Raw genomic sequence first — 22534 nt, forward strand, 5'->3', positions numbered from 1 at the left:
ACCCTGTCCTAATTGGAATCATACATTTACCTGAAACAGAGCACATGGAATAACAGCCAAGGTTCACTCACTTTTAACAGGAAAGGCACACTAGTTTATCACAAGTTTACCAGAAGCCCGGCTTAACAATACAAGATCCCTCTGTTCACACAAAGAATGAAATACAACTCATTATGTGAATCATGGGGTTTACATGTTAAAATTTAAAAAGTGAAGACATTTGTAGGGTATCAATGAATGGTTCTTAGTGGTTAGAATTTGGAAGGGAAGAGATTTTGGTAGCAGTGTATTTATCTACTCCAAGACCATCTGAGGTTATAAAGTCCTACTTATCCACCTTCCTACAGTACATGAGCAACACAGGGCTGCTAGACAGTTTGGACAGGCGCCAAGCAGGAAAGTTGAGAAAATATCAATCAGGTCAAGCCTGACAGTCTGGTTTGTGACTTCTAGAAGCTTCTGATGCTAATGAGCAACACATGACCCCCCCCCCCTTTCTCTCTCTCACACACACATAACTGTCACAGATTCATTACCTAGAAACTTGAGGTGTGGTTAATAAAAAAAGAACTTGTAATGCTTTTTTTAAAACTAAACGTGCTTATTTTCAGATGATGGATTCGATGGACAGATAATAGAAATAATTGGTCCCCATACCATAAAACCTGTTTGTGATGGGAGGAAATGAAAACTCAAGGTGCTTGTGTTTTCTTCTGGTGTTTCGCTCTCTTTTTGCAGTACCATAGACGGAAACCAGGACCCTGTGTGTGTGAGGCAAATTCTGCATGAGCTCTCTCTGTCCTGCTCACCAGGTCATGTTTGTTCCATGAGGCATGGCAAAGTGTGTTGAAACAGAAAGTTACGAACACCACCATGGACGAAACCAAAGCAAATTACTTAATAACTAACCAGATGATAAAGAATATAAAATCATATATAAATATAATATATCATGTGCAAGTTTATATAAGCATATAAAATAATAAGTCCATACTATGTGCCCTACTGTATGGCTATAGAGCCATAGTTTCATTGAAAATAGCACTAGAAGCTGGACACTGGTGGTTCATGCCTGTAAACCTAGCAACACAGGATTCTGAGATCTGAGGACTGAAGTTCAAAGCTAGCCCAAGAAGGAAAGGCTTATCTTCAATAAACTACTGAAAAAGCTAGAAATGCAGCTATGATTCATGTGGTAGAGTGTTATCTTTTAGCAAAAATATTCATGATGACAGAGTCTAGACCTGAGTTCAAGCCCCAGAACTACATATACACAAATAAATAGCACTAGGTATAGTGAAATAGGTCTGAGATAATGGGCTTCCTGTTAGTGTTTGTAGGGACTTGTGATCTTCCAATGATCTTCTGAGGTAAGTAAGTACTAATCTTTTAGCTCTGGAAATCTTATACTATTAAACCTATGCAGCTGATTGTCAACAGTCCACTGATTTTCCTTTCATGTGAACACTTCTAATATACATTTTTGTTTACTATATACGAGATATAGTCAGAGTTCTTAACACATGGATTAGTTAAGTAGTATGATAAAAGGCCCTCTTTGTACCTACAACTTAGAGAAACAGATATTTTTAAAAAATCAGCCATCTCTGATCTTGAACACCTCTATGTCAGGTGTGGGAAGAAAACAGGTCATTCCAGTATGAGAGAGTTATTGTTGGGACAGTGCTATGTACATGACAGGACAGGAACGCCTCGGATTGTACATATTAGAAGAGATGACATCAAGCAAAAAAATAAAGATTTAATTATAGTTTGCCTGTCAAAATTCCAGAAAGGAAAACCTATGAAACCCATCCACCCAGAGCACTCTCAAAGTTAGGAAAAGACCCACACATGCATTAGATGTTAGAATCAGCAGAATGGAATCCATTAAATTAAAGAAGGCCTTAGATGAATAAGCAAGAGAAGAATCATCTTCTTCCTGCTGAGAGAATGTATCACCATCTTCACTGTCCATCCCTTTCTCCAGCTTACAGGGAGTTTGGAAAGTCAGAAGCGTGCGTGTTCTATTATTCACAATCCCATGGTGGAATCTCACTCAGGATCTGCAGTAAGGCTTCCAGTCACCCTGTAGCCTGATGAAGTTGAAAGAGCAGGAGATTCAGAGCCAAAACCAAACAAAAGTTCTGCAAGAATAGCTGTCTTTTGACTTGAAGCACATGTTCATACTTGTCTGAGATTGACTGGATTGTTCAACTCAGGGGGGCACCAAGAACCAACCTGAGGACCAACTTCATATACATAAACTTGTTGGTGCTTTGTAGGCCAGCAACATTCATGCGTGCTCACACTCCTTCCTCTCACTGCTGAATCAACAAGGTGCCCCTCCCAATTGGACACCTGTTGCCCAGTGAGAACAACATGCTCACCACAGCCACTGCTCCCAAACAATGCTGTGAGCAAAGCAAAAAAACAACTTGCCAAACGCTTGCTTCACCTGCAGGTCTACCAGATGACTCAGGGTCCTTCTGCTAAGTCTTCTCCCCATAAAACAACCCTCGTTTCCATCTGAGCTTAGGGAACAAGTGCCCTTGCTTTGACCTACTCTTTCAAATCTTTAAACAACAGAAATACACTACCGGGGTATTTGGGGGCACCCTCTTTGGGAATACATTGTCTATGTTATTCATTTAACAGATCCTTTTGATAGCTAAGTATATGCTGGGGTCTTTGCTGTTAAGACACTATGAAAGGCAAACCATAAGATGTTTCCATGTGTGAAAGTCTCTGTTCCCCAGGTACATGACAAGGTTTTTTTAATGGCAGAAGCTAGTTATTAATGTGTGGAAATCAAGCAAAGGATTCCTGTCTCAGTAGGATTGAGAGGGAAGAAGAGCATTATGTTGTTCAGGACAAAATGCCCTTTGGCTTTGGGTTTGTATTTGGCTAATGGCTTATAGCACTGAATTAATAAGTGCACAGGGGTTTTCTTACCTTTACGTTTCTTAAGGATATAATATAGAAGCCAAATATAAAAGGATTCATTGTGAGTTCTTAGTTCACTTCCTTCACTTCAAGAGAAAGGCAAATAGTCTTAGAAGAAAAGCTAATAATAATAATAATAATAATAATAATAATAATAATAATAATGACAGCAACTTACATTAGTCACGTTTTGACAGGAAGGGATGCTTCCCACCCTTGCTGGTTCTCACCCCTGAGCAGGTCACCTGCACAATGCACATGAACACAATTGGAACAAACAAAAAAGATGGCTGAATGTCTGTCCTGACTGCTCACACACCTACTCTTTCTTGGCCTCACTTTGAAGTTGTGCAACAATCAGGCTGATGAAGGGAGCCTTTCATGCTCCCCAGGCCTCAGGAAACCAACCATAACACCTCCCACAGTCTGTGTCTTTTCAGAATCTGGCTAAAGAAAGCAAACACATACACAGGCCCCCCTAGGGCTCTCCATGGCTGTGTGGGCTTTTGATTTCACAGTCCTCTTGAAAGTGTTATTTGTGAAGCTTAAAATATGTGAGCTTTGCTGAGGAGGAGGCCTGCGATTCTGAGCAAATAACACCCCACGATAAACCCAGGCCGCATTGTTTCTTGCGGGACACATTTTGTTCTGGGAAAATGTTCCTAATAGCCTCGGATTTCAATGTTACTGCGTATCACAGCGCTGTGCCTGTGAAAAGAAAAGGACATTTTAGGTGAAGATATTGTACTGAAATCACAGCGCTTCAGCACTGTGAGCAGCAGATTGACATGAAATATCTGTTCGAAATGGCAAGCACTGGAGTACTTAATCCTTCAAACAGCTCTGTAGATGGGATTGGTTTCATAGAAGAGGAGGAAGAGAGTTCACCAAAACAAGGGTGTGGTACAAAGTTTTGCATAATGTCAGCTGCTCTTTTGTTCCTAAGTATAAAGAAGACTTGTACCTCATTATGGAGCCAGCAGTGTATACTGGACAGAGAACAGGCTGGAGGCTGAAAGGGCTGGCATCCATGAGGTACCAAGACAAGCAGTATCATGTACTGGTCTCACAGCTTTGGGTGAGTCAGTGAGACACTGTCTACCTTTCAGTGTCCCAATCTTTAGTATCTACTTCACTTGATTTGTCTTTTCATTTTTACTGGACATATTGAGCTGCTGAAATGTCCTGGATAATTAGTGGTCATTATTATTGTCATAATTATAATAAAAGTGATTAGCTGATGTGCAGGATGATAGTGGCTAATTGTCCAACAATGACTCATCAACCCTCCCATTCAAAGGAAGCAGGGACACCTGATGTCCTTGCCTTTTCCTGACCAGCACAAATACCTCAGCTTTGCAGAAACTTTGCTGATCGGCTCAGTACAATGGATGCAACCACATGAACTAGTATGGCTGCTTTGCCAACAGTATTCATGCTCACCAAACCCAGTTCCTTACATTATGGGCAATTTTGTTGTAACTGTCCTGTATTCAAACTGCACACCAGTGATGATCACAAATTCACATTTGTTCCCCAGTTTGTATATTCATTTTCTATTACTCTTGTAACAAATTTCTACTTACATTTTGGCTTAAAACGACACAAATGCCTAATGTCTAGTGCTTCCCACAGTTAGTCTGACAGACTCACTAGGTTAAAACCTAGGTCTTATCAGGGCCTCCTATCTTTGAAGAGCCCAGGGGGCAGTCCACCCCATGCCATTATGGGGTTTGGGCTCAGTCATACATTCCTTGGTTCTTCCTCCCTTTTCAAAACAAGGTACATGACATCTTTGGCCCTCCTTTTCTTCCTTCTTCTTCCCATTTTAAGGGTGCTTGTGATCTTATTAGATCCCCCCAGATAATCCAGGCCGATCTCTCTATTTTAAGGTCAGATGATTAGCAGTCGTAATTCTAACTGCTACCTTAATCTTTCTATGCCATGTAAGACTGTGTGTTCATGAATTTGAGAATTAGTATGTGGACATGTTTCAGCTGGCCATTTTACTGCCCACCATAGTTTGGATTTTATGTTTTTCCTAGTATTTTTCCTGGAAACTTAAAGTTCATAGAACCAAATTTTGAGACCAGTGAGATCTACACATGGCTCTTGGGTACATACTACATGCCATCTTCTTCCATTTATTAGTTCTTGGAAAACTTAGATCAATGTTCTACTAGTTCAAATTGTCCCACCTTGACTGTGCCACCAGTGTGGACCTCACTGTGAACTCAAAGGTCCTTTGAAAACCAGAGTCCACGGGAGAAGAGAAATCTGAATCTGTGACTGAGGAGGTCGATATTTTTTGGAAATTTGATATCTCATGTGTATTGATCAACATCAGCCTATCATTCTTCTATTAGATACTTCTGATACATTATATTATAAACATTCTTCAAAAGAGCCCATGTGGTATCAATGCTTAATATGCAAAAGAGAGGACAAAACAATGAAAACTAAGGGAATTGTATACTCACTGGCATAATAGTTATTTTAACCCCAATGATGACAAAAACTATCTCCAATGTGTCATTCGCAAAGCTTATGAATGTAATAACTGAACCTTGAAAGAATGTTTAAAGTAATATATTTGAGCTGGCCATGGAAGTTCATACCTGTAATCCCAGCTATTGTGAGAGCAATCAGATGGATCACAGTTTAAGGCCGGTCTAATCAAAACATCAGTGAGACACGATCTCAACAAATAAACTGAGCATGATGGCTTAAATCTATGATTCCAGGCTGGCTCTTGGCAAAAGGCAAGTAAAAAAAGTGAAAAATAAGTAAAATAAAGGGTTAGGAGGGTAGGTCAAGTAGTAGATTCCTTTCTGGTAAGCAGGATATTTTGAATTTAATCCCCAGTAACAACAACAAGCACCACGAATATTCCTATGGGACATCAGGGAGCTGTGTTTGGACTCCAATGCCTTTCTGAAAAATTAGTTTTGAGAAACCATTGATGTTCAAAGATAAACGAGATACATTCTAGGAACACAGAGACCTTTCCCAGCCTAGGAAAGGAGACACACATTTAGAAGAAATTGACAACTGAGTTAACAGAAGGAAGGAAAGAATGTTTTTTCAAGCTGTACAGCAAGCATGAAAGGCCAAGACACAACCTCCATACCCTGTGTAAAGGACTGTAATGTAAGTTCTAATGGAGGATATAATGTCAGAAAGAAAATGCATAAAATAGGGACAGAGAGACCAAAACTCTTAAGTCTTTGCATAGCAAAGTTAGGATTTGTAAAGCTGATGCCTGGCAATTGTGACTACAAAGAAAAGATACTGGTCAAGGACATTCAAGCTGAGACAAGACCCCGGAGAAACAGTTTTGAGCTAAGGTTAGTTGATAAGGAGAGAAGGAATAAATGAGAAAGCATTCAGGGAATTTTAGAATCTCAGCTCCTAGGTCAAAATGGCCTCCTGAGACTGCAGGGGAGATCATTGGAGATAAGTCTCACACAGGGACTTCACTGCCTGGGCTGCCTTCAAACTGCAATCCTCAGATCTCAGCTTCCTGAGTAATTAGGATTTCAGACATGAACCACTGGCACCCATCTCTAAGTACATTTTTATACTTACTTGCTAATGGCTTGACATTGCTTCAAAAATTGGAAAAGACCCACTGGGACCAACAAAAAAAAAGATTACCTTCTATCTGCTAAATAATAGTGAAGACTTCAGATTTCTCAAGTTCTTTGAGTATTCATTTGACTACTATCATTTATCTACTATTTGTTTTTTAATTGAATTGCATCATGTATTTGTTGAGACAGTTATTTAAGAAGTAACACATTTGAGTTCTAGGAGTGAAACTTTACAGTGTTTGGGTGTGTGGCTAAAAGAATGCATGTAGCAAATACAGCATCAGGCAGAAATGTTTAATGTGCAGTGCACCTAGAGCTACAACACAGGGTAGACAACGTTCTAGAGTATGATTGATTTAAATATGATTGTGCAGGGAGAGTTGGGACATTAATTTATCACTCAAACACAATTCATTTCTATCTGAAGGAAGAACAACTCTCCTTCTTCAGTCACAGAACACATCCACAGTAGATTGTAAAACAGAACATCCAAAGAAGAGCTGGAGGTGAGGAATTGCAAATGGTGAGAATTTTTCCTTTGGAAACAAATGGCAAAAAAAAACTTACTTGCAATTCTTATTAAAAAGAATAAATATACCATGAATGGAAGTTTGGATATATTGAGATATTTCTATCTGCCAGACACTATGTTGAATGTTCAATCTAGGTGAATAGGCTCTGATTGTTTATTCTCAAGTAAATATCACTTGTTCCCTTTTTGGAAGATGCAAAAATTAAAATTTAGGCAGGTCAAATGCTTGTCTGATGTTGTGCAGATCATATGCTATTCTGTCTCTGATGCTCAGCCACGTTCTGCATTGTGAAACCAGAGTTTTGAGCCATGAAAGTGAAAATGTCTAAGTTCATGTGCTTAGAGTAGGAATATGTGTAAAAGACTTGGTAAGACTGAACAATATGGAAAAATTATGAGATAAAATGAGTTCTCTTAGAGTTTCCATTACATTCTATTCCTTCCATGAGAAACTGTTTGGAAATAGACAGCTAAATATTATTTTTATAGAAAACTTTATCATGCAGTGTGTGAATGTGCAGCAAGCTCAGTAACTAAAATAAAGGAATGGAAACAGATCTGATTGAAGAAGTTCCCTTCTTTGAGCATTGAGGAAGTAGAACAGCCAGCTTCCTCTTTTTGCCCTGATGAAGGTTAAAAGATGGAATTCTCAAGTATTTGCAGCTTTGCTAGACTGCTGAGAGATGAGCAAAGAAGGAAGGAGAAGGCTCGCTTCAGAGCACACACTGATGATGACTTAGAGATGTGAAAGGCAAAAATGATCAATGGAAAGATCAATTCCAAGTGTTGTGGGGAGAGCCTAACCATGGTTAGGTGCTGATGTCATGGAGGATGGAGGCGATTGCAAGAATTCTCTGGTGCTGAGCGGCCAGAATGACAAGTATCTCAGACATGGAGCTTGGGAGATAAACCTATGCTATGAAAGGAAAGGCAAGTTTGATATTTATTCCACTTTAGTGCTGTTCAGAATGAACTCTAGCTACTGCACTTTTTCTGTAATTAAATTTATATATTTACTCTTGATGCTCTACCTAATGAGCTTACTTTTACATTGTCTTCACTGTTACAAATTAAACCCAGTCACTTGTTAAAAGTCTGATACATTCACACATAGACCCTGAAGAAAAATAAAACAACCAAATTGTACAGCTGAGATTGCCTTCCACTCTTGGGTGAGTTAAGAGAGCAGATAAGGGATGTGAGAGTTTAATGTGAGGAAAATCTTGGATCAATTTTATCTGCATCTCAAAGGATAGATGACTGCAGCTAAGCTCCATTCTCCATATTAATTATAATAAAAAAGGCAGAGCTACATGATAGAAGTTTATACACAACAAATCATTCCTTTGCCATATTCTTAAAGTCTTAAGCAGAAGGAAACTTCCAGAAATGATTCTATGCAGGACTCTGCAAGGCAACAGCCTTTCAGACAGTACAGGAGAAGTAGGCCTTTGAAGTCAGGCAGCCCAGGACTCGAAACTGTTCTTCTGTAACCTGGGGCAAGTTATTGAACTTCTCCAAATGTCCTTTGCTCACTGGCAAAACAAAGTTTGCAGTACTTCTCTTAAAAGATTGCAGTAAGAATTAAATTATGGAATGGAATTGTTCCCTTTAGTAAAAAATACATAGGAGGCACTTGTCCTGCAGAAAGACAAGAAAGCAGATTATGATACCCACATTTGGAAAGGGTAATGTAACCACTCTCACAGCAGAATGCATCCCAAGCCAGCTGGTGTGCTCAAGTAACTAACATCTAAAATGGCCCAGAGAATATCATGTGTGAGAGAATGTTTCATTTGTTGTAAGCCACTGCTATTTTTAATGCTGCTCTTTCCAATACAGAACTAGGCTGTAAATTTCTTGGGACCTTGACCCCTTATCTGTTATCCGCCATGAAATATATGGCCAGAGTTATTAATTGCTCTAAAAAGATTTTCAGCAGAATAAAACAACCGAGAGAAATCTCTTGCCAACAATGTCGTTAAATCTTAGAGACTCTTTCTGGAACTCTAGAAGATCAGAAGAAACAATGAAAAGGTCTTTCAGAAGAGGGGGACTATGGGAATACATTTCCTGGGGAAATCTTCCCTTTTTGTAGAGGATGATGAATGACAAGGCTTTGGAGCAGATCAGATGACCTGGGACAAAGGAAGCAGAGCCAATAGGAGATAGTTCATTTACTGTTCCCCTGGCCCCATCACATAGTGTCCCACCCCATCAGGGGATGTCATGATCATGAAATACAGGCATTTACAACTCCCCACTGGGACTGCATTTGCTTTGAATTATTTACCACCAGATCTCCTGACAGTAAGAATAGATAATAATGTGGCTTTTGTACAGAGCTGGGGGTCTTTGGCTTGTAATTAATCTGTCTTTAGGAGATCAATGATTCCTGCCAAACTGGAGTCCATAAAGGATCACAATTAAAGTCTGTATGGCATCAGACAAGTTTTATGGTACTAGAAGCCATATTCCCACAAAGGACGGTGAAGGGAAAACACTTTGTACAGATTTCCTCTGCTTCCTGTAAGGTGGAAGTTCCTTTGGGCTACATTAGGTACAATCATTAGGGTGAAGTCTACCCCTGGGATAAAAGAGGATGGAGACATAAAGTCGGCGGATGTAAGATGACTTTTCGTGAAGATCATGTTTTAGTCCCAGAATCCACACATAGAGAAAACAACAGCATAAGAAGCAATTATGATGTGAAAGTGTAGGCTCAATCATTCATGACCTCAGGTTAACAGAGGCTGGAATCTGCCTGGTTCTCATCCATCAGTGTCGCCTCCATGGGTCACTGACCTTCCTGCCCCGGGGAGCATTCTCAGAATCGCTTCCCTGTCATCTGATCCGCATCCTCATGCTGGTGCTATTTTCAAGCCAAACCTCATCCCAGCCCTATCTGAAAGCGCAGGACCTTCTGCTGCAGATGTGGGATATCATGAACCCCAAAGCCCCCATGCTGCTTTGCTTGCAGCCCTTCTGCAGCATCTGTTAAAGCCTGTTCTGATGCGTTGAGGTCTCTGTCTCCTTCCTTTGCTCTCATTGTCTCTCCTAACAACAGGAATGCAGGACCCACAGTGTGCTGGCGCCTGCCTCTTTTTCGAGCCTTGTGTCCCAAGCTCCACACTTAGCTACGCTCTTCACAGTCCTCCCAACATACTGTGTGTTTTGTTCAGCCTTGGGTTCCTTTCCGTCTTCTCTGTCAGGAGTTCTTTCCTTCCCTTTCTGCCTGGAAAAGTGGAATGCTTAATGATTTAGTTGGAGTTTGCCTCACCTCACCCCGCAGGGCTGCTCCTTCCCTCCTGTGCACCACCACCAGCTTTGTTATGACACACAGCCCCTGCACTGTCACTGTGAGTTCACAAGTATATTTTCTGATGGTCCATGAACTCTCTGAGGGCCAGGACAAGATCTCAGCCTTCCATTTTCCCAGAGGTGCCTGATGCCTGAAAGAGAAGAAGATGGTAGATGTTCTGCCCACGTGGTTTTAATGAAAACAGGATTCTGGGAATCCCAACAACTCTCAAATACTGCATAACAAGTATATCACCATAGGATGTGAAAACATAAAGCTGATGAGGAGCATTTCCTAAGGAGCATTTCCTAAGGAAATGCTAATCTTATCTTATACAATTTGAAGTAACCATTGCAACTGAGAAATGTGGAGATATTATATGTTTTCAACTAGTTACACATGTACAAATCACTAGTTCTTGCTACTTACAATTCTCTCCCTTCTGGTGTTCAAATTTTATCCTAAGTCAAGATTCAGTTACCCCTCCATCATGTCTCCCTGCCTTCTAGTGTGAGACTTCACTGCTAGCCTCCGGGAATTCATCTCACTATTTTGAGTACATATAAAACTAAGTGTTTTTCTCCTCTTGCATTTATAACTACTTTCTCCATGCTATAATTATATCTCCCATTACATTAGATCACTTACCAACCCAGTCATCCACCGCTACAAAGCAAATAATCCTCAAATAGTTACGTACAAAACCAAATTTAGCTGTCATAATTTCTCGTCGCCTTACATTTGAGAATCCCTGTTTGGAGTTACAAATTGGTGTTTCTTCTGTGTTCACAGACAGGCAGACTAGAGCAAGAATGGGGCATGGAAGCCTGGAACAGCCTGGAAGCCTCTGTTCTCTTCCTGCCCTCTCAGTGCCTCCTGGTGGGCTCTGGCGACACAAGTTAGCCTAAGATTCCTTACAAGATGGTAGCCTCCGGCTTCTCAAATGGCACCTTGTCTTCAAAGACTTGACCTTAGAACTTTTGACAGTTGTTATATTGATCAGTTAACCCAGTAACAGATGATTAAGCTCAAGTGGAAATGATATACACTCTACTTCTTGACAAAGAAAAGATTTGCAAGAACATGTTTATGGTCATGGTTTTAGGAAGGAAGGAAGGAAGGAAGGAAGGAAGGAAGGAAGGAAGGAAGGAAGGAAGGAAGGAAGGAAGGAAGGAAGGAAGGAAGAAAGAAAGGAAGGAACATTATTTCATTCTAAATGTTTGAGCCAGAATACTTTCCTCATCTAATACTGTACTATCAACAAGGGTTTTATCCAAATGAAGATAAACATAGAAGATACATTTTTGTTGGCAATAATAATTTGGTAGAATTTACCTTATTGATTAGAAGTAGTATTTACTACTCTTACCCTCAAAAATTGAAATAAGTTTGGCCAAATGTAAATTTCAGTCATTCTGTAATTATTTGAGTAGTTTTTCAAAATATACAGTCATTTTCCTATAACTTTCCTAAAGAAAGAGTATCTGATGTCTACCCAGTTGAGAAATGGCTTTCCAAATTTACCCAGTATTTTTATTTCCATTAAGTCTTCTCAACTTTGCCTCTAATTCTGATCAACGAAAATGAGCTGTTTCCTCCCTCTCTATCAATCTCATGTATGTCTTTCTTTATTTTTATTATCTGGCATTTTCCCTCATCTTTCTCATATTAATAGAAATTTTTATCAATATTATCAGTTATGTCCCAGATTCAGTTACATTTCTACTCATCTACTCTTCTCTTGATAGAATGTCTTGTTTAAAGAAGTGATGCAATAAAACCAACATGTGCTGGGTTAATTTCATCGAGGTAATTCACTAGCTATGAATTCTTGGTCAAAACACTTGGTCTGCCTCATGTAATGTGGGGCTAAGTATATTACTTCCTCAGATTGAACTGAACAAGAACAATCCATGAGAATATAAGTCTAACAAAAACAGGCACTGTACTAGGAACTTCAGGAAGTAAACAAATATGGCAACTCTTTTACCTTCTAGGACATCTGAGCCTTGGGAGAGAGACAGATCATTAAACTAACAATATTATTGAGTCCTGGACATACTAGGCTCTAGGATGATAGAATGCCCTGTCAGATAATTAACAAAAACGTTTATCTTCATTATAAGGTGGATCTACTTATTTGTCTTTATGGAACATTTGGATAATCATGGGAGAAGTCTGAACTTACCTACCATAGATTAAATACCTGCAGTAAGACAAACATAAAATGTGTGAAGTTTTCCTTCAACTCTGTACTTGCACATCAGACCCTTTGAGCTCAGACCTTACACAATTCCTCTAATGGTATTCAGGTTCTAAAGGAAGAAGTGAGATGGCCAAAATTGTGTGTCATCAGAATGATGAAGACAAAAATCTTGTCCATTTCCTATTTGGGGAAAGTAGATTCAGAGTAAGTGATTTGCCCTCTTTGAATGTAAGCAGGCAGTGAGGTCCTGGGCACTTATTTAAAGCATTAGTGAAGTGCCTCTTCAAATTAAGGACGTTTGAGAATTGAAACTGTTCTGAGAATCCCTGATGGGCTACAAGACTGTGTGTTCTCACTGAATGATCAAGCATACACATTCCCCCCAAAAGTAATCTATGGGCAATACGCCAGGGGGTGGTTGATTGCTTTAACAACATGCAAGTATTCTGATTCAAGGGTACTTAGAGAGACAGGCACAACCAGAGACAGCAAGCATTCCCTATCAATGTAATAGAATCACAAGATTCAAAGGCTCATAGAACTATCGTGGAGAGAAAAGTAACAATCTCTGAAGAGGTTTTCAAGTGTGAATGTGTATGAATCATCCTTCAAAGTTTCTTGGGTTTGTATTCAAAAGCATAAATATGTATTAAAATTATTTTTGAATGGATATTTATCCCAAATATTCAACTTAGTTTTAAAAAATTGATGAATCTAAAGTTTCATGAGACTTGCGATAATATAGATATTCTAACCAAAGGAAGGAAGGAAGGAAGGAAGGGAGGAAGGAAGGAAGGAAGGAAGGAAGGAAGGAAGGAAGGAAGGAAGGAAGGAAGGAAGAAGGGGAGGGAAGGAGGAGGAAGGGGAGGGAGGGAGGGTGGGAAGAAGGGAGGGAGAAAAACTTTGGAAATGGAAAACCATACTACTTTTAGACTTTAGGAAACAAACATCATAAGTTACATAGTTAGAGAAACAGCTTATTGTTGTTTCCTTTCTTACTATCCACAAAAAGATATAAAGTGTCTAAGAGTTTCATAGTCAATCATTGAATTTTATCTGTTTTATGTAAGAAGTTTTTAGACTGAAAATTGGGGACAAACCTATACACAATTTTCCTAAACTTGAAGAAGTCATTCATTACCTATCACCGAATTCCAATCCAGCTTGATCAAAATGAGGCCAGACAAAAAGAAGCTACTTGTCTAACACCTCAGCCATGACATGAAAAGTAGAATAGATGGCAGGAATAAAGGAGTAGTCACAATTTCAAACCTGGAATTTATATTATCTAGCACAGCTTCCAGGATCTTCCATTTTTGTGTTATGTATCTTTTGTGAAATGCATCCAATAATGCCCTAATTTCAATGAACACACACACACACACACACACACACACACACACACACACACACACACATGCACACACTGAGTAACAAAGAAGAAAGGAAGGGAAAAATAAACTCAGTTGGATATCTTTATTGAATATAGAAAACCAAAAATGTTTTGAAATTATTCTGAAGCAAAAGGGGGAGGATGGAAAGGGATGGGAAGGAGAAACAAAGGAGGAGGCTACAATGCTTGATAAGAAATGTACTCATTATCTTGCCCATGTTATTGTAACCCCTCTGTACAGTATTTTCACAATAAAAAAAGTCTTGTACATGAATAATATCAGAATTAAATTTCAGTATAATTAAAATGGTTTTTTATCAAGATCTTGCCATCTGACTAAACATGTTCTCTAGAAAATATATGGAGTATAATAGGAGGAAATTGGAAGCTCTATGCAAAACACAGTAACGACTGACTCCATCTAAAAGTTAAGACCAAGATCATGGTCATGTAACATGTCCACAAAAAAATAATCTGTCTTAAACACTATACTTACTGGGTAGGTTTGCTCAGTTAAAAATGTTGGGTATTATCAACCCATCATGAAAGCTTCTTTGTTCAGGATGTAGAACTATGGAATAAAGGATGGAAGTTACTATTTTGGAAGAAGTTATAACCTCTGTGGTGAAGGTCTGGATGGAAGGAAGGAGCCGGAGGGAGGATCAGTCTTTGCATGGCATTACTAAACCTTCAAGCATACAAAAACTTCAAGCACACATCTAAAAATAGAAGAGCTACAATGTGATGTTCTAGGCAATGAAAGGCTAGAACTCATAAGAACCTAAGTGCCAAATGTCAACTTGACAACATGGACAGGGTCATCAGATTATGAACAGTTTTCTCTTTCCCTCAGTCCAGTGGTAGATGTCCCTGGATCCACTGAAGGGTGGCTAACTCCACACAAACAGCACAGGAACTGGAGTAGAACTTACTTTTGTTTGGGAGCAATGAGGCTTCAGAAAAATTACAGATATATAGGGAGGAAATACAAGGTTCTTGTAACTGAGTCTGTAAAAGAGATTTGTGAAAGAGTCAGGTAACTGTGAGATTGCGAGACTCTTTAAACAAAGAGGAAAAACAAAAATAGAAGATAAAGAAAATTAAAGACAATGTAAAGAAATCAAAGAAAGTAGAAGAGAAAAAGGATACAAGAGAGAAGAAAAAAATAAATATTAAATGTTCTTGGGTAAAGAACTTCTGCAGCAGACATTGAAGAATTACAATGATTTCTGGTTCCATAGAATTTTCATATCCTACTCCAAAATATGAGCTGATTCCATAGGGATTCCTGAAATTTGTCATGAGAGATGATATCCTTACTAGATGATTGATCAAATCACCTTTGATCTAGCTACATTCATTTCTCTCTTCTGTAAATTTAAACTAAAAATTTTTGTTCATAGAGATACTATTAATATAATCAACAATAACATTTTTGGTGCTGGGAAGTAATATCTAGAAATTCCCCCAACTTAATTGTATTTAGTTCCTCACTATAGTTTCATAAGGGAAAAGTGCTATTTTATTTTTTTATTTTCAAGGGATATATGAGTGTAATTTTAATAGGCCATGAACTGTCATGTGCACAGTCATTATTAAGCTGCTCAATCATCATATAACAGCCAGTGAAGTTTTCCTTCAATGTACTTTTAATGTCTAATTATTAAGAGGTGGGTGGGTGTAAAGGGATAGCTGAAGAGCTGAGGTGACTTTTCATAAACTTTCGGTTGATCTTGGGATTAAATACCAACCCATGTGTGGTCATCAACCAATTCTACCCAAATCCTCCTGCCCAGAAAATCCACAGGCACCTTCCTACTAAAGTTCATTGAGCACAAAGGTCAACTTCAGACATCCTAGAATCCATCTTCTGTGGAATAAATCCCTGGATCCTTGGTTTTCTTTGGCAAGGGGTAGAAAGAAAATCAATAATAGTAAACTGTGCTAACATGCATCGTTCTACCTTTTGGCTATTGTATGGTTAACATTCTAGTTTTCATGTGTCCAAATACCAACCACATTGGTAGTTTTATAAATACCAAGAAGCAGAAAACAAAAAGCAGCGCTGTGGTTTTTTTTTTTTTGTTTGTTTATTGGTGTTTGCTTCCATTGAAGTCAACAGTTTAAAAATTACTTGTTTGTTTGGATTACTTGTGCATTACTTGTTGATTACTTGATTACTTGTTGATCTGATGTTTCATTTTCCAAAGCAGCTTGGAGATGGATCTAAACCAGGAGGATCACTGGGTTCTTTTCTCCTCTGCTGTGAGCATGTAGAACATATAATTTTAAATCTTATGGCTTATCTGAAATCTGACCATTACAGAGAATTACTAGGCAAATTGGAAAATGAATTGGGAAGTGTCTTGCTCAAAGACATCAGTGATCACGAGATTGGCAATGTGGATTGAAAGTTCAAGTTTCAAGTGACACCAAACTGCACTTTCTCTGAGCTCTGCTGGTAAAATAGTTGCTTCTGTCTTTTTTTTCTTTTTAATTGTGAAAATCCTGTATAGAGGGGTTACAATTACATGGGCAAGGTAATGAGTACATTTCTTATCAAGCATGTTGCCTCCTCCTTTGTTTCTCCTTCCCATCCCTTCCCATCTCCCCCACATTTCATTGTTGCAATGGTTTCACCTGTATCCCTACTTAAACAATTTGTTTTTTCCCTTCCTCTCCACAAATAATACCAACATCAAATAAAGTGAAAACAGGGGTTATACCGTGGGGGAGGGACATATACAAAGCAACAAAGAAATATCTTATAAATATGTTAGAAACAATAGCAAGAACGAAAAAACATTTGAATCCTTATCTTGAGGTTCATTTTGCCTAACCAACTTATCTGACCGTTTCTGCTTGTCTCAGACATATACTAGTTATTGCAAATAAGGGAAACTATGGGACCTATGTTTCTTTGGCCTGGCTTACTTCAGTTAATATAATTTTTTCCAAGTCTTATTAGAACAACTTATTCAAACCACTCTGGAGCTTTTTAAAATCCCAATGTCAGCCAGGTACCCGTGGCCTGGTAATCCTAGCTACTCAGGAAGCTGAGATCTGAGGATCATGGTGGGAAGCCAGCCCAGGCAGGGAAATTCATGAGACTCTTATCTTCTATTAATCACAGAAAAAGCCAGAAGTGGTGCTGTGGCTCAACTGGGAGTGTGCTAGCTTTGAGCAAAAGGAGCTCAGGGACAGCGCTCTGGCCCATAGTTCAAGCCCCAGACTGTTTAGCCAAGAAATTATAATATATGTATATATACATTATATATTATATTATTTGAATTTATATTATATATAAAATAATATCTATAATATAATCTATATATATATCCCAATGCCCCTGTTCAATATCATAAAACCAAGACCTCAGAACTTCTGGGATAGACTCCAGATAGTCCTATTTGATATAACACTTAAGCAGGTAAGTCTGAGAACTGGTGTTCTTGAGTCATCCTTTCTCCTATCTGCAGGGTACTATTGAAATTGTTATTAAGTGTAAATGAAAATATAATATATGGAGCACTTACCACTAGGGACTGTGTCAAGAGCTTTCTCTGCTTGTTGTCTTTATTTCCACACTGCAGCCTAATAATGCCAATGATGGTGCCCTTCCCATTCTACAACACAGCCATTCATGCTTCTAGAGGTCCAATCCTTTGTTCAAGGTCATCCAAGTCAAGTATGGCAGGGTTCACAGTGAAACTCAGCACTCTTCTGGACAGGATCTACTCTCTTCTTTATCTGAGACCATCAAGATATACTGTTTCCATGGCCAAGGCAGGAGCAATTACTTTGCTGAATGCCTGTGTCTTTAGCTCTATGCAAGACCTGATGAAAATTCAATATGTAGTAAACAGGTGTCTATTCAGGTTTGCATTTCCCCAGTGTGTGAGGACCCTGACCATATCAGTTATGCCAGTTATTCATCTGTAGGAGAATATTGGCTTTTTCATGAGTCCAATAAAATTTGCTCATGAAAACAGTCATATAGAGAAATAGATATTTCTACCTATCTATCTGTATGTATGTATGTACACACACACTTATATACTTAATTTGGCTTCACTGCTTCTTCCATTTGAATCTGGATTATCTAGAAGTCAAGACTATGAGACCTATGTCCACCCATTCCATCTTGACCTGATATCTTTCGGGTCCACCTAATGCAAGCATGAAGGTTTTACTTGCTTTTCCTCCAGAGTGAAAATGAAGGAGGATAAAAATTATGGAAGGTGAGTTACAGATCTCTAACAGAGTTACTTTATAGTTGTTTTTAAACACACAATTACAAGGACAGGCATTAGAGGTCATTAATTTCCCTGTGAGACTTTTAAAATTTTTTAGCATCACTGCTGTTTAAAATTTTAAAATGGCATGTTCTAAATTGTGGGTGTGCCTGTTTCATTTCCAGATCCTTTCTAGGAGCTCCAGTGTCCATGTGTGTAATTATATTTATGAATGACTTGCCACCAGCCATATAGTGCCTCTGCTTTAATTGTCCCAGGCTAATGAGAAGAGAACAGAAGCAGATTTACTGGGCAAATGATGCATTCCTGCTGAGTGAATTCCAGATGAGATCACTGGGAGCCACAGGGAGGGAGATTTAGAGGTTGAAAAAAGAGGGGCGAGAAATTGGACTTCAATCCAATGGCACATTGCAGTTCAAAGCTTTGTCCAGACCACAGCACTGCAAGCAGAATTTGGGTCGGTAAAATGAATTACTCTTGACATCTTATAATATTTTTGTTTTTCTAATTGTATGGTTTTCTGGTTGTTTGGTTTCTAATAGTACACTTGTTTTAATTTCAGAGGTTATGAATAAAAAGGAAGGGAGGGGCTGAGAAGGTGGCTCAGTGGTAGAGCGCTTGCCTTGCATGCATGAGGCCCTGGGTTCGATTCCTCAGCACCACATAAGCAAAAAGAAAAAAAGCCGGAAGTGGCACTGTGGCTCAAGTGGTAGAGCGCTGGCCTTGAGCTGAAGAGCTGAGGGACAGCGCCCAGGCCCAGAGTTCAGGCCCCATGACCGGACCCCAAAAAAATAAATAAATAAAAAGGAAGGGAGTTACATCTAGCCTTATGTTTGAACATATTTAAGAAATATAAGGATAAAAAATAGTTTCTTATTGCTGAGGCCAAGAAAATACTTCCCTCGAAAAGAATCCAGGTCAGGCACCAATGGCTCACACCTGTAATCCTAGCTACTCAGAAGCTGAGATCTGAGGATCAGTTCAAAGCCAGCCTGGGCAGAAAAGTCTATGAGACTCTTATCTCTAATAAACCACCTGAAAACCAGAAGTGACACTGTGGCTCAAAGGGCAGAGTGCTCTCCTTGAGCTGAAGAGCTGAGGGACAGCGCCCAGGCCCAGAGTTCAGGCCCCAGAACCAATAAAATAAAATAAAATAAAATCTATCTATACGATCTCTGGCTTGTGACCAGCACAAGAGCCTGGTCCCCATATGGGTGAGTGGAGTTTCCCCAAAGCTGCCTGGTCTTGGGTAGAGTTTCTTGGATCAAAGAGAGCAAATACATCACATTCATGCTAATAACCATCTCGTCACATTTAAGAGATTTTTTTTTAAAAGTTTTTAATTCAATTTTTTTCTAGTCTTAGACTCATGTTAATGTTCCAATTAAATTGAAAATGAGGACATGAAAAAAGGATGAGCTTTTAATAAATTGAATTTCCACCTTGGGTTTTATTAAAATTGTCATGGAAATTATCATGGAAAAGTTAGTCTGGGCAAATAATGATTCTATCGTATCTATTCTTCTGATACAGCAGAGGCCATGTTAGTGGGATGCTGGGAGACACAGGACCCATAATTTTAGGCAACTTGAACTGTCTGAAGCAACGATAGAGATACAAGGTAAATATAGATCAACTTTTGCTTAAAAGCTAGTGAGAGTAGGGCTAATATTATTGACTATTTTAAGGCATGACTCATTTCAAGTGCCATTTTGTAAAGTATCATAAACTATCTCACAAGTTGGTGAAATAACCGAAGTTTGTTTTTGGCATACCAGTGGTTTTAAAATTTGTAAGCTTTTCCAGCGCTCTATTAAAGGAAGCTTCTTTTAAATAATTCCCAAAAAACTACATTTACTCTAAAAACTCAAATGTATTAGACTTCAGAATGCATTCCAAATAAATGTTCTTTTCTTTTTTTTTACTTTCTGCCATCATAGATTGCAAATGGTATTTTTTTTCTAAAAGCTGTATTTTTATACTTACTGTACATATGGGTAAATGTAACCAGGTAACTTAAATGGCTGGGTGGATTAGAATAGTTTCAAGGGATGATGGAAGGGTGGTACTGATCATGATATAGTAGTCATAAATTGACATATTGAATTGAAACCCCTTGGTAAAATTACTTAAAGATAATAAAAATAAATACAACTTGTATTTTGATCATCATGGGGAGTTATTTCTAAAGTATTTATAAGAAGACATTTTAAATAATCAGATATCAAAAGCCAAACATTGATAAGTAGATTAACTAGTTTAAATTTTACAATAAAATATTACTAAAAAGTATTCTAATTTGTAAGAGAAACTAGTTCTGCACATTCAGGTAGTCATCACAATTGCTTTTAACATGTCATGTTGGAGCTTGTCTGGATTTAAGATTTTTGAAAACAACTTATTTTCTCAGATACACTGATTGTTTCTGGATAGAAGCATGAGTAAATATTCTTTAACACCACTGAATCATCTTCAAAATTTTCAATTTCACTGTGGAAACAGTGAATAAACTACTGTTTAAATAAGTACATGTCAATAACATTATTTGGTATGCTGATGATAGTGAATGAATGCAACATTTTAAACATATCCTTTTCATACAAAATGATCCCTAAACCATTTATAAGTAAGTATGTAAACCAAACCTCCTACCTGTCACTGTTGGAGTCACTTATAAGCTCCTTGAAGACTGGTCCAGAACCCATCTAATTCACGTCTGGACATAGAACCTCCATGAATGCCTCCTGTTGGGATGCCTTGCCAATTAATCTAAATTGAATCATATTAAACTGAATTTGGTGAAATTGAAATGGCTTAAATTAAAAGAAAATGCATACACATTTAAATCATTGGTCCCAGGTTTAGAATCATCCTTATATAATTGCATCATAAGGACACTATTAAATATATCCTTCTATGATAATGTCACCTCTTTTCATCTTCCTACTAAACATTCTGGCTACCTAGAGATAATCAGCATGACAATTAGAAGAGTTTTGATTGGATTTTAAAAGGAAAAATAAATACAGTCTGATTTTCTAAACCTTTCTATTGTGGCCTAAGGACAAGACCAGAGAGTAAAAATCATAAAACTTGGATCTCAATTCAAGGTTTGTGTTTAGGAGTTTTGGAAATTGGGCAGGATAAACCTTTGAAACTACCAGCTCCCCCTTCATCAAAGGAGGATAATAATTTAACCTCTATGTGGGAGGCCATGTTGTGAGTACATGGTACGCTTTCTCTAAAGGCTGATGACACCCAATCCTTCCAGTATCATTCAGCAGCCAAGAGCAAAGGGTTCTGATGCCCTCACATCACTACCATTCTGTGAGCCATCAGCATCCTTCCCAGAGTCTTGTTGAACCCTTGGTCCAGGGTCACAAGAGAAAATTCTAGAAGTTTTACACAGCCTGCATATATTACCTGATCTTATGGGCTTCAATGATCTGCTTTATACACTAGAGCTCAATGACCTGAAAAAAGGAAGAGAAAACCACACACTTTTGATTTACTATAATGCACGTACTATACTTGAACTAAACTTCCCGTCATTTCCTACGATCACTGAAGGAAAGAGGGAATAAGACTTGTCAGTTAAAGCTGCTTTGGATATTTCGCATTTTGGACAGAGTTTTTAGGACAAATCATCTTGTCAATCTGAAAAACAACAGAGAGTGGCTGATTTTATTTGGAAATGAGCAGAAAAAAAGCATTCTGAAATACTGGTGTTATACCAGAGTGTAGGAATATTCATGGAGGTATAGGAAGAGAAATGTTTTGGGAGGGTTGTTTTTTGGTTTTATTTAGGATATTTAAATTTTTATTTCAAATTTCAAATAAACATATAACATGTAATTACTGCACAATACAGTGAAGTAACCTGAAAGTATACAGTTAGAAGACAGACATCTCCATCACACTTCCCAACTCTATAACCTGACCAGAAATGACTTGTTTTCTGTGTGTTGTTCCAGAGCTTTTGCATATATTTATAGATTTGTTAATACATAATAAATTCCCATGATCCATAGCAGGGACTTCTAATTTTTAGCTGTTCTTCTTCCAATAGATATTAAGAGGCTCACCAAATTGTGTTTATTATACAGTGCTCTAACAGATATAACTGTTTTATGAATAGGCATGTGAATATGAGTATATCTCCCTTATAATCTCTTAATCTATTTTGTTAGGGATTTGACAAAAGTGAGTTTACTTGGATGCCAACAACTTTCAGTCAACAAATTCAAAGCTCAATTCCCTCCCCTACCTTGCAAGTACGGGTCAGCTCTGGAAGGAGACAGAGCCAC

General features: G+C 38.3%; 1 long non-coding RNA gene across 2 annotated transcripts; it reads right to left on the reverse strand.

The window, feature by feature from the left end:
- Window positions 1–1785: 1785 nt before the first annotated feature.
- LOC138822449 (uncharacterized) lies at window positions 1786–21700 on the reverse strand. Of its 2 annotated transcripts, none has more exons than XR_011370466.1 (6): window positions 21651–21700; window positions 20880–20996; window positions 17508–17808; window positions 10352–10523; window positions 3125–3191; window positions 1786–2096 (listed from the first exon to the last, which is right to left on the reverse strand). It is a non-coding gene; the product is annotated as an uncharacterized lncRNA (long non-coding RNA). The 2 variants fall into 2 exon arrangements; XR_011370467.1 differs by lacking the exon at window positions 1786–2096 and adding an exon at window positions 2955–3032.
- Between the last annotated feature and the right edge of the window lie 834 nt (window positions 21701–22534).

This window comes from Dipodomys merriami, unplaced genomic scaffold (genome assembly GCF_024711535.1).
Source record: "Dipodomys merriami isolate MVZ:Mamm:240054 unplaced genomic scaffold, mDipMer1.0.p SCAF_110, whole genome shotgun sequence".
NCBI classification, from domain to species: Eukaryota; Metazoa; Chordata; class Mammalia; order Rodentia; family Heteromyidae; genus Dipodomys; species Dipodomys merriami.